Source organism: Fringilla coelebs (assembly GCF_963513975.1).
Source record: "Fringilla coelebs genome assembly, chromosome: 2".
Taxonomy (NCBI): Eukaryota; Metazoa; Chordata; class Aves; order Passeriformes; family Fringillidae; genus Fringilla; species Fringilla coelebs.
Window position 1 is genome coordinate 50,030,753 of NC_140029.1, and position 13,085 is coordinate 50,043,837.

A 13,085-nucleotide genomic window follows, 5' to 3' on the forward strand; every position below is an offset into this window, starting at 1 on the left:
TTAGGGTTAGGGTTACGCCTAGGGTTAGCGTCTCGGAAACCAAAGAGCCCACGGCTCGATGCACACCGCAGCTGCCAAAGGCATCCCAAGGGGAGTGCAAAACTGCAACAACATGGCTGCCTTGACGGCTTTTTCCCCGGGACCAGCCCTGGCCCTAAACTGATTTTCCTGCCTAGGGTTAGGGTTAGGGTTACGCCTAGGGTTAGCGTCTCGGAAACCAAAGAGCCCACGGCTCCAGGCGCACCGCAGCTGCCAAAGGCATCCCAAGGGGAGTGCAAAACTGCAACAACATGGCTGCCTTGATGGCTATTTACCCGGGACCAGCCCTGGCCCTAAACCGATTTTCCTGCCTAGGGTTAGGGTTAGGGTTACGCCTAGGGTTAGCGTCTCGGAAACCAAAGAGCCCACGGCTCGATGCACACCGCAGCTGCCAAAGGCATCCCAAGGGGAGTGCAAAACGGCCACAACATGGCTGCCTTGACGGCTTTTTACTTGGGACCAGCCCTGGCCCTAAACCGATTTTCCTGCCTAGGGTTAGGGTTAGGGTTACGCCTAGGGTTAGCGTCTCGGAAAGCAATGAGCCCACGGCTCCAGGCGCACCGCAGCTGCCAAAGGCATCCCAAGGGGAGTGCAAAACTGCAACAACATGGCTGCCTTGACAGCTTTTTACCCGGGACCAGCCCTGGCCCTAAACCGATTTTCCTGCCTAGGGTTAGGGTTAGGGTTACGCCTAGGGTTAGCGTCTCGGAAACCAAAGAGCCCACGGCTCCGGGCACACCGCAGCTGCCAAAGGCATCCCAAGGGGAGTGCAAAACTGCAACAACATGGTTGCCTTGACGGCTATTTACCCGGGACCAGCCCTGGCCCTAAACCGATTTTCCTGCCTAGGGTTAGGGTTAGGGTTACGCCTAGGGTTAGCGTCTCGGAAACCAATGAGCCCACGGCTCCAGGCGCACCGCAGCTGCCAAAGGCATCCCAAGGGGAGTGCAAAACTGCAACAACATGGCTGCCTTGATGGCTATTTACCCGGGACCAGCCCTGGCCCTAAAGCGATTTTCCTGCCTAGGGTTAGGGTTAGGGTTACGCCTAGGGTTAGCGTCTCGGAAACCAAAGAGCCCACGGCTCGATGCACACCGCAGCTGCCAAAGGCATCCAAAGGGGAGTGCAAAACTGCAACAACATGGCTGCCGCAGCGGCTTTTTAGTTGGGACCAGCCCTGGCCCTAAACCGATTTTCCTGCCTAGGGTTAGGGTTAGGGTTACGCCTAGGGTTAGCGTCTCGGAAACCAAAGAGCCCACGGCTCGATGCACACCGCAGCTGCCAAAGGCATCCCAAGGGGAGTGCAAAACTGCCACAACATGGCTGCCTTTACAGCTTTTTACCCGGGACCAGCCCTGGCCCTAAACCGATTTTCCTGCCTAGGGTTAGGGTTAGGGTTACGCCTAGGGTTAGCGTCTCGGAAACCAAAGAGCGCACGGCTCCAGGCGCACCGCAGCTGCCAAAGGCATCCCAAGGGGAGTGCAAAACTGCAACTACATGGCTGCCGCAGCGGCTTTTATCTGTGGACCAGCCCTGGCCCTAAACTGATTTTCCTGCCTAGGGTTAGGGTTAGGGTTACGCCTAGGGTTAGCGTCTCGGAAACCAAAGAGCCCACGGCTCGATGCACACCGCAGCTGCCAAAGGCATCCCAAGGGGAGTGCAAAACTGCAACAACATGGCTGCCTTGACGGCTTTTTCCCCGGGACCAGCCCTGGCCCTAAACTGATTTTCCTGCCTAGGGTTAGGGTTAGGGTTACGCCTAGGGTTAGCGTCTCGGAAACCAAAGAGCCCACGGCTCCAGGCGCACCGCAGCTGCAAAAGGCATCCCAAGGGGAGTTCAAAACTGCAACAATATGGCTGCCTTGACGGCTTTTTACTCGGGACCAGCCCCGGCCCGAAACCGAATTTCCTGCCTAGGGTTAGGGTTAGGGTTACGCCTAGGGTTAGCGTCTCGGAAACCAAAGAGCCCACGGCCTTAGGCGCACCGCAGCTGCCAAAGGCATCCCAAGGGGAGTGCAAAACTGCAACAACATGGCTGTCTTGACAGCTTTTTACTCGGGACCAGCCCTGGCCCTAAACCGATTTTCCTGCCTAGGGTTAGGGTTAGGGTTACGCCTAGGGTTAGCGTCTCGGAAACCAAAGAGCCCACGGCTCGATGCACACCGCAGCTGCCAAAGGCATCCCAAGGGGAGTGCAAAACTGCCACAACATGGCTGCCTTGACGGCTTTTTACCCGGGACCAGCCCTGGCCCTAAACCGATTTTCCTGCCTAGGGTTAGGGTTAGGGTTACGCCTAGGGTTAGCGTCTCGGAAACCAAAGAGCCCACGGCTCGATGCACACCGCAGCTGCCAAAGGCATCCCAAGGGGAGTGCAAAACAGCAACAACATGGCTGCCGCAGCGGCTTTTTACTCGGGACCATAACTGGTCCGAAACCGATTTTCCTGCCTAGGGTTAGGGTTAGGGTTACGCCTAGGGTTAGCGTCTCGGAAACCAAAGAGCCCACGGCTCGATGCACACCGCAGCTGCCAAAGGCATCCCAAGGGGAGTGCAAAACTGCCACAACATGGCTGCCTTGACGGCTTTTTACTTGGGACCAGCCCTGGCCCTAAACCGATTTTCCTGCCTAGGGTTAGGGTTAGGGTTACGCCTAGGGTTAGCGTCTCGGAAACCAAAGAGCCCACGGCTCCAGGCGCACCGCAGCTGCAAAAGGCATCCCAAGGGGAGTTCAAAACTGCAACAATATGGCTGCCTTGACGGCTTTTTACTCGGGACCAGCCCCGGCCCGAAACCGATTTTCCTGCCTAGGGTTAGGGTTAGGGTTACGCCTAGGGTTAGCGTCTCGGAAACCAAAGAGCCCACGGCTCGATGCACACCGCAGCTGCCAAAGGCATCCCAAGGGGAGTGCAAAACAGCAACAACATGGCTGCCGCAGCGGCTTTTTACTCGGGACCATAACTGGTCCGAAACCGATTTTCCTGCCTAGGGTTAGGGTTAGGGTTACGCCTAGGGTTAGCGTCTCGGAAACCAAAGAGCCCACGGCTCGATGCACACCGCAGCTGCCAAAGGCATCCCAAGGGGAGTGCAAAACTGCAACAACATGGCTGCCTTGACGGCTTTTTCCCCGGGACCAGCCCTGGCCCTAAACTGATTTTCCTGCCTAGGGTTAGGGTTAGGGTTACGCCTAGGGTTAGCGTCTCGGAAACCAAAGAGCCCACGGCTCCAGGCGCACCGCAGCTGCCAAAGGCATCCCAAGGGGAGTGCAAAACTGCAACAACATGGCTGCCTTGATGGCTATTTACCCGGGACCAGCCCTGGCCCTAAAGCGATTTTCCTGCCTAGGGTTAGGGTTAGGGTTACGCCTAGGGTTAGCGTCTCGGAAACCAAAGAGCCCAATGCTCGATGCACACCGCAGCTGCCAAAGGCATCCCAAGGGGAGTGCAAAACGGCCACAACATGGCTGCCTTGACGGCTTTTTACTTGGGACCAGCCCTGGCCCTAAACCGATTTTCCTGCCTAGGGTTAGGGTTAGGGTTACGCCTAGGGTTAGCGTCTCGGAAACCAAAGAGCCCACGGCTCCAGGCGCACCGCAGCTGCCAAAGGCATCCCAAGGGGAGTGCAAAACTGCAACAACATGGCTGCCTTGACAGCTTTTTACCCGGGACCAGCCCTGGCCCTAAACCGATTTTCCTGCCTAGGGTTAGGGTTAGGGTTACGCCTAGGGTTAGCGTCTCGGAAACCAAAGAGCCCACGGCTCCGGGCACACCGCAGCTGCCAAAGGCATCCCAAGGGGAGTGCAAAACTGCAACAACATGGTTGCCTTGACGGCTATTTACCCGGGACCAGCCCTGGCCCTAAACCGATTTTCCTGCCTAGGGTTAGGGTTAGGGTTACGCCTAGGGTTAGCGTCTCGGAAACCAATGAGCCCACGGCTCCAGGCGCACCGCAGCTGCCAAAGGCATCCCAAGGGGAGTGCAAAACTGCAACAACATGGCTGCCTTGATGGCTATTTACCCGGGACCAGCCCTGGCCCTAAACCGATTTTCCTGCCTAGGGTTAGGGTTAGGGTTACGCCTAGGGTTAGCGTCTCGGAAACCAAAGAGCCCACGGCTCGATGCACACCGCAGCTGCCAAAGGCATCCAAAGGGGAGTGCAAAACTGCAACAACATGGCTGCCGCAGCGGCTTTTTAGTTGGGACCAGCCCTGGCCCTAAACCGATTTTCCTGCCTAGGGTTAGGGTTAGGGTTACGCCTAGGGTTAGCGTCTCGGAAACCAAAGAGCCCACGGCTCGATGCACACCGCAGCTGCCAAAGGCATCCCAAGGGGAGTGCAAAACTGCCACAACATGGCTGCCTTTACAGCTTTTTACCCGGGACCAGCCCTGGCCCTAAACCGATTTTCCTGCCTAGGGTTAGGGTTAGGGTTACGCCTAGGGTTAGCGTCTCGGAAACCAAAGAGCGCACGGCTCCAGGCGCACCGCAGCTGCCAAAGGCATCCCAAGGGGAGTGCAAAACTGCAACTACATGGCTGCCGCAGCGGCTTTTATCTGTGGACCAGCCCTGGCCCTAAACTGATTTTCCTGCCTAGGGTTAGGGTTAGGGTTACGCCTAGGGTTAGCGTCTCGGAAACCAAAGAGCCCACGGCTCGATGCACACCGCAGCTGCCAAAGGCATCCCAAGGGGAGTGCAAAACTGCAACAACATGGCTGCCTTGACGGCTTTTTCCCCGGGACCAGCCCTGGCCCTAAACTGATTTTCCTGCCTAGGGTTAGGGTTAGGGTTACGCCTAGGGTTAGCGTCTCGGAAACCAAAGAGCCCACGGCTCCAGGCGCACCGCAGCTGCAAAAGGCATCCCAAGGGGAGTTCAAAACTGCAACAATATGGCTGCCTTGACGGCTTTTTACTCGGGACCAGCCCCGGCCCGAAACCGAATTTCCTGCCTAGGGTTAGGGTTAGGGTTACGCCTAGGGTTAGCGTCTCGGAAACCAAAGAGCCCACGGCCTTAGGCGCACCGCAGCTGCCAAAGGCATCCCAAGGGGAGTGCAAAACTGCAACAACATGGCTGTCTTGACAGCTTTTTACTCGGGACCAGCCCTGGCCCTAAACCGATTTTCCTGCCTAGGGTTAGGGTTAGGGTTACGCCTAGGGTTAGCGTCTCGGAAACCAAAGAGCCCACGGCTCGATGCACACCGCAGCTGCCAAAGGCATCCCAAGGGGAGTGCAAAACTGCCACAACATGGCTGCCTTGACGGCTTTTTACCCGGGACCAGCCCTGGCCCTAAACCGATTTTCCTGCCTAGGGTTAGGGTTAGGGTTACGCCTAGGGTTAGCGTCTCGGAAACCAAAGAGCCCACGGCTCGATGCACACCGCAGCTGCCAAAGGCATCCCAAGGGGAGTGCAAAACAGCAACAACATGGCTGCCGCAGCGGCTTTTTACTCGGGACCATAACTGGTCCGAAACCGATTTTCCTGCCTAGGGTTAGGGTTAGGGTTACGCCTAGGGTTAGCGTCTCGGAAACCAAAGAGCCCACGGCTCGATGCACACCGCAGCTGCCAAAGGCATCCCAAGGGGAGTGCAAAACTGCCACAACATGGCTGCCTTGACGGCTTTTTACTTGGGACCAGCCCTGGCCCTAAACCGATTTTCCTGCCTAGGGTTAGGGTTAGGGTTACGCCTAGGGTTAGCGTCTCGGAAACCAAAGAGCCCACGGCTCCAGGCGCACCGCAGCTGCAAAAGGCATCCCAAGGGGAGTTCAAAACTGCAACAATATGGCTGCCTTGACGGCTTTTTACTCGGGACCAGCCCCGGCCCGAAACCGATTTTCCTGCCTAGGGTTAGGGTTAGGGTTACGCCTAGGGTTAGCGTCTCGGAAACCAAAGAGCCCACGGCCTTAGGCGCACCGCAGCTGCCAAAGGCATCCCAAGGGGAGTGCAAAACTGCAACAACATGGCTGTCTTGACAGCTTTTTACTCGGGACCAGCCCTGGCCCTAAACCGATTTTCCTGCCTAGGGTTAGGGTTAGGGTTACGCCTAGGGTTAGCGTCTCGGAAACCAAAGAGCCCACGGCTCGATGCACACCGCAGCTGCCAAAGGCATCCCAAGGGGAGTGCAAAACTGCCACAACATGGCTGCCTTGACGGCTTTTTACCCGGGACCAGCCCTGGCCCTAAACCGATTTTCCTGCCTAGGGTTAGGGTTAGGGTTACGCCTAGGGTTAGCGTCTCGGAAACCAAAGAGCCCACGGCTCGATGCACACCGCAGCTGCCAAAGGCATCCCAAGGGGAGTGCAAAACTGCAACAACATGGCTGCCGCAGCGGCTTTTTACTCGGGACCATAACTGGTCCGAAACCGATTTTCCTGCCTAGGGTTAGGGTTAGGGTTACGCCTAGGGTTAGCGTCTCGGAAACCAAAGAGCCCACGGCTCGATGCACACCGCAGCTGCCAAAGGCATCCCAAGGGGAGTGCAAAACTGCAACAACATGGCTGCATTTACAGCTTTTTACCCGGGACCAGCCCTGCCCCTAAACCGATTTTCCTGCCTAGGGTTAGGGTTAGGGTTACGCCTAGGGTTAGCGTCTCAAAAACCAAAGAGCCCACGGCTCCGGGCACACCGCAGCTGCCAAAGGCATCCCAAGGGGAGTGCAAAATTGCAACAACATGGCTGCCTTGACGGCTTTTTACTTGGGACCAGCCCTGGCCCTAAACCGATTTTCCTGCCTAGGGTTAGGGTTAGGGTTACGCCTAGGGTTAGCGTCTCGGAAACCAAAGAGCCCACGGCTCGATGCACACCGCAGCTGCCAAAGGCATCCCAAGGGGAGTGCAAAACTGCAACAACATGGCTGCCTTGACAGCTTTTTACCCGGGACCAGCCCTGGCCCTAAACCGATTTTCCTGCCTAGGGTTAGGGTTAGGGTTACGCCTAGGGTTAGCGTCTCGGAAACCAATGAGCCCACGGCTCCAGGCGCACCGCAGCTGCCAAAGGCATCCCAAGGGGAGTGCAAAACTGCAACAACATGGCTGCCTTGACGGCTTTTTACCCGGGACCAGCCCTGGCCCTAAACCGATTTTCCTGCCTAGGGTTAGGGTTAGGGTTAGGGTTACGCCTAGGGTTAGCGTCTCGGAAACCAAAGAGCCCACGGCCTTAGGCGCACCGCAGTTGCCAAAGGCATCCCAAGGTGAGTGCAAAACGGCCACAACATGGCTGCCTTGACGGCTTTTTACCCGGGACCAGCCCTGGCCCTAAAGCGATTTTCCTGCCTAGGGTTAGGGTTAGGGTTACGCCTAGGGTTAGCGTCTCGGAAAGCAATGAGCCCACGGCTCCAGGCGCACCGCAGCTGCCAAAGGCATCCCAAGGGGAGTGCAAAACTGCAACAACATGGCTGCCTTTACAGCTTTTTACCCGGGACCAGCCCTGCTCCTAAACCGATTTTCCTGCCTAGGGTTAGGGTTAGGGTTACGCCTAGGGTTAGCGTCTCGGAAACCAAAGAGCCCACGGCTCGATGCACACCGCAGCTGCCAAAGGCATCCCAAGGGGAGTGCAAAACGGCCACTACATGGCTGCCTTGACGGCTTTTTACCCGGGACCAGCCCTGGCCCTAAACCGATTTTCCTGCCTAGGGTTAGGGTTAGGGTTACGCCTAGGGTTAGCGTCTCGGAAAACAAAGAGCCCACGGCTCGATGCACACCGCAGCTGCCAAAGGCATCCCAAGGGGAGTGCAAAACAGCAACAACATGGCTGCCGCAGCGGCTTTTTACTCGGGACCATAACTGGTCCGAAACCGATTTTCCTGCCTAGGGTTAGGGTTAGGGTTACGCCTAGGGTTAGCGTCTCGGAAACCAAAGAGCCCACGGCTCGATGCACACCGCAGCTGCCAAAGGCATCCCAAGGGGAGTGCAAAACTGCCACAACATGGCTGCCTTGACGGCTTTTTACTTGGGACCAGCCCTGGCCCTAAACCGATTTTCCTGCCTAGGGTTAGGGTTAGGGTTACGCCTAGGGTTAGCGTCTCGGAAACCAAAGAGCCCACGGCTCCAGGCGCACCGCAGCTGCAAAAGGCATCCCAAGGGGAGTTAAAAACTGCAACAATATGGCTGCCTTGACGGCTTTTTACTCGGGACCAGCCCCGGCCCGAAACCGATTTTCCTGCCTAGGGTTAGGGTTAGGGTTACGCCTAGGGTTAGCGTCTCGGAAACCAAAGAGCCCACGGCCTTAGGCGCACCGCAGCTGCCAAAGGCATCCCAAGGGGAGTGCAAAACTGCAACAACATGGCTGTCTTGACAGCTTTTTACTCGGGACCAGCCCTGGCCCTAAACCGATTTTCCTGCCTAGGGTTAGGGTTAGGGTTACGCCTAGGGTTAGCGTCTCGGAAACCAAAGAGCCCACGGCTCGATGCACACCGCAGCTGCCAAAGGCATCCCAAGGGGAGTGCAAAACTGCCACAACATGGCTGCCTTGACGGCTTTTTACCCGGGACCAGCCCTGGCCCTAAACCGATTTTCCTGCCTAGGGTTAGGGTTAGGGTTACGCCTAGGGTTAGCGTCTCGGAAACCAAAGAGCCCACGGCTCGATGCACACCGCAGCTGCCAAAGGCATCCCAAGGGGAGTGCAAAACTGCAACAACATGGCTGCCGCAGCGGCTTTTTACTCGGGACCATAACTGGTCCGAAACCGATTTTCCTGCCTAGGGTTAGGGTTAGGGTTACGCCTAGGGTTAGCGTCTCGGAAACCAAAGAGCCCACGGCTCGATGCACACCGCAGCTGCCAAAGGCATCCCAAGGGGAGTGCAAAACTGCAACAACATGGCTGCATTTACAGCTTTTTACCCGGGACCAGCCCTGCCCCTAAACCGATTTTCCTGCCTAGGGTTAGGGTTAGGGTTACGCCTAGGGTTAGCGTCTCAAAAACCAAAGAGCCCACGGCTCCGGGCACACCGCAGCTGCCAAAGGCATCCCAAGGGGAGTGCAAAACGGCCACTACATGGCTGCCTTGACGGCTTTTTACCCGGGACCAGCCCTGGCCCTAAACCGATTTTCCTGCCTAGGGTTAGGGTTAGGGTTACGCCTAGGGTTAGCGTCTCGGAAACCAAAGAGCCCATGGCTCCAAGCGCACCGCAGCTGCCAAAGGCATCCCAAGGGGAGTGCAAAACTGCAACAACATGGCTGCCTTTACAGCTTTTTACCCGGGACCAGCCCTGGCCCTAAACCGATTTTCCTGCCTAGGGTTAGGGTTAGGGTTACGCCTAGGGTTAGCGTCTCGGAAACCAAAGAGCCCACGGCTTGATGCACACCGCAGCTGCCAAAGGCATCCAAAGGGGAGTGCAAAACTGCAACAACATGGCTGCCGCAGCGGCTTTTTACTTGGGACCAGCCCTGGACCTAAACCGATTTTCCTGCCTAGGGTTAGGGTTAGGGTTACGCCTAGGGTTAGCGTCTCGGAAACCAAAGAGCCCACGGCTCGATGCACACCGCAGCTGCCAAAGGCATCCCAAGGGGAGTGCAAAACTGCCACAACATGGCTGCCTTGACGGCTTTTTACCCGGGACCAGCCCTGGCCCTAAACCGATTTTCCTGCCTAGGGTTAGGGTTAGGGTTACGCCTAGGGTTAGCGTCTCGGAAACCAAAGAGCCCACGGCTCCAGGCGCAACGCAGCTGCCAAAGGCATCCCAAGGGGAGTGCAAAACAGCAACAACATGGCTGCCGCAAAGGCTTTCAACTCTGGACCAGCCCTGGCCCTAAACCGATTTTCCTGCCTAGAGTTAGGGTTAGGGTTACGCCTAGGGTTAGCGTCTCGGAAACCAAAGAGCCCACGGCTCGATGCACACCGCAGCTGCCAAAGGCATCCCAAGGGGAGTGCAAAACTGCAACAACATGGCTGCCTTTACAGCTTTTTACCTGGGACCAGCCCTGGCCCTTAACCTGATTTTCCTGCCTAGGGTTAGGGTTAGGGTTACGCCTAGGGTTAGTGTCTCGGAAACCAAAGAGCCCACGGCTCCAGGCGCACCGCAGCTGCCAAAGGCATCCCAAGGGGAGTGCAAAACTGCAACAACATGGCTGCCTTGACAGCTTTTTACCCGGGACAAGCCCTGGCCCTAAACCGATTTTCCTGCCTAGGGTTAGGGTTAGGGTTACGCCTAGGGTTAGCGTCTCGGAAACCAAAGAGCCCACGGCTCGATGCACACCGCAGCTGCCAAAGGCATCCCAAGGGGAGTGCAAAACTGCAACAACATGGCTGGCTTGACGGCTTTTTACTTGGGACCAGCCCTGGCCCTAAACCAATTTTCCTGCCTAGGGTTAGGGTTAGGGTTACGCCTAGGGTTAGCGTCTCGGAAACCAAAGAGCCCACGGCTCGATGCACACCGCAGCTGCCAAAGGCATCCCAAGGGGAGTGCAAAACTGCAACAACATGGCTGCCTTTACAGCTTTTTACCCGGGACCAGCCCTGCCCCTAAACCGATTTTCCTGCCTAGGGTTAGGGTTAGGGTTACGCCTAGGGTTAGCGTCTCGGAAACCAAAGAGCCCACGGCTCCAGGCGCACCGCAGCTGCCAAAGGCATCCCAAGGGGAGTGCAAAACTGCAACAACATGGCTGTCTTGACAGCTTTTTACTCGGGACCAGCCCTGGCCCTAAACCGATTTTCCTGCCTAGGGTTAGGGTTAGGGTTACGCCTAGGGTTAGCGCCTCGGAAACCAAAGAGCCCACGGCTCGATGCGCACCGCAGCTGCCAAAGGCATCCCAAGGGGAGTGCAAAACTGCAACAACATGGCTGCCTTGACGGCTTTTTACTCGGGACCACCACTGGCCCGAAACCGATTTTCCTGCCTAGGATTAGGGTTAGGGTTACGCCTAAGGTTAGCGTCTCAGAAACCAAAGAGCCCACGGCTCGATGCGCACCGCAGCTGCCAAAGGCATCCCAAGGGGAGTGCAAAACTGCAACAACATGGCTGCCGCTGCGGCTTTTATCTGTGGACCAGCCCTGGACCTAAACTGATTTTCCTGCCTAGGGTTAGGGTTAGGGTTACGCCTAGGGTTAGCGTCTCGGAAACCAAAGAGCCCACGGCTCGATGCACACCGCAGCTGCCAAAGGCATCCCAAGGGGAGTGCAAAACTGCAACAACATGGCTGCCTTGACGGCTTTTTCCCCGGGACCAGCCCTGGCCCTAAACTGATTTTCCTGCCTAGGGTTAGGGTTAGGGTTACGCCTAGGGTTAGCGTCTCGGAAACCAATGAGCCCACGGCTCCAGGCGCACCGCAGCTGCAAAAGGCATCCCAAGGGGAGTTCAAAACTGCAACAATATGGCTGCCTTGACGGCTTTTTACTCGGGACCAGCCCCGGCCCGAAACCGATTTTCCTGCCTAGGGTTAGGGTTAGGGTTACGCCTAGGGTTAGCGTCTCGGAAACCAAAGAGCCCACGGCCTTAGGCGCACCGCAGCTGCCAAAGGCATCCCAAGGGGAGTGCAAAACTGCAACAACATGGCTGCCGCAGCGGCTTTTTACTTGGGACCAGCCCTGGCCCGAAACCGATTTTCCTGCCTAGGGTTAAGGTTAGGGTTACGCCTAGGGTTAGCGTCTCGGAAACTAAAGAGCCCACGGCTCCAGGCGCACCGCAGCTGCCAAAGGCATCCCAAGGGGAGTGCAAAACTGCAACAACATGGCTGTCTTGACAGCTTTTTACTCGGGACCAGCCCTGGCCCTAAACCGATTTTCCTGCCTAGATTTAGGGTTAGGGTTACGCCTAGGGTTAGCGTCTCGGAAACCAAAGAGCCCACGGCTCGATGCACACCGCAGCTGCCAAAGGCATCCCAAGGGGAGTGCAAAACTGCCACAACATGGCTGCCTTGACGGCTTTTTACCCGGGACCAGCCCTGGCCCTAAACCGATTTTCCTGCCTAGGGTTAGGGTTAGGGTTACGCCTAGGGTTAGCGTCTCGGAAAGCAATGAGCCCACGGCTCCAAGCGCACCGCAGCTGCCAAAGGCATCCCAAGGGGAGTGCAAAACTGCAACAACATGGCTGCCTTTACAGCTTTTTACCCGGGACCAGCCCTGGCCCTAAACCGATTTTCCTGCCTAGGGTTAGGGTTAGGGTTACGCCTAGGGTTAGCGTCTCGGAAACCAAAGAGCCCACGGCTCGATGCACACCGCAGCTGCCAAAGGCATCCAAAGGGGAGTGCAAAACTGCAACAACATGGCTGCCGCAGCGGCTTTTTACTTGGGACCAGCCCTGGCCCTAAACCGATTTTCCTGCCTAGGGTTAGGGTTAGGGTTACGCCTAGGGTTAGCGTCTCGGAAACCAAAGAGCCCACGGCTCGATGCACACCGCAGCTGCCAAAGGCATCCCAAGGGGAGTGCAAAACTGCCACAACATGGCTGCCTTTACAGCTTTTTACCCGGGACCAGCCCTGGCCCTAAACCGATTTTCCTGCCTAGGGTTAGGGTTAGGGTTACGCCTAGGGTTAGCGTCTCGGAAACCAAAGAGCGCACGGCTCCAGGCGCACCGCAGCTGCCAAAGGCATCCCAAGGGGAGTGCAAAACAGCAACAACATGGCTGCCGCAAAGGCTTTCAACTCTGGACCAGCCCTGGCCCTAAACCGATTTTCCTGCCTAGGGTTAGGGTTAGGGTTACGCCTAGGGTTAGCGTCTCGGAAACCAAAGAGCCCACGGCTCGATGCACACCGCAGCTGCCAAAGGCATCCCAAGGGGAGTGCAAAACTGCAACAACATGGCTGCCTTTACAGCTTTTTACCTGGGACCAGCCCTGGCCCTTAACCTGATTTTCCTGCCTAGGGTTAGGGTTAGGGTTACGCCTAGGGTTAGCGTCTCGGAAACCAAAGAGCCCACGGCTCCAGGCGCACCGCAGCTGCCAAAGGCATCCCAAGGGGAGTGCAAAACTGCAACAACATGGCTGCCTTGACAGCTTTTTACCCGGGACAAGCCCTGGCCCTAAACCGATTTTCCTGCCTAGGGTTAGGGTTAGGGTTACGCCTAGGGTTAGCGTCTCGGAAACCAAAGAGCCCACGGCTCGATGCGCACCGCAGCTGCCAAAAGCA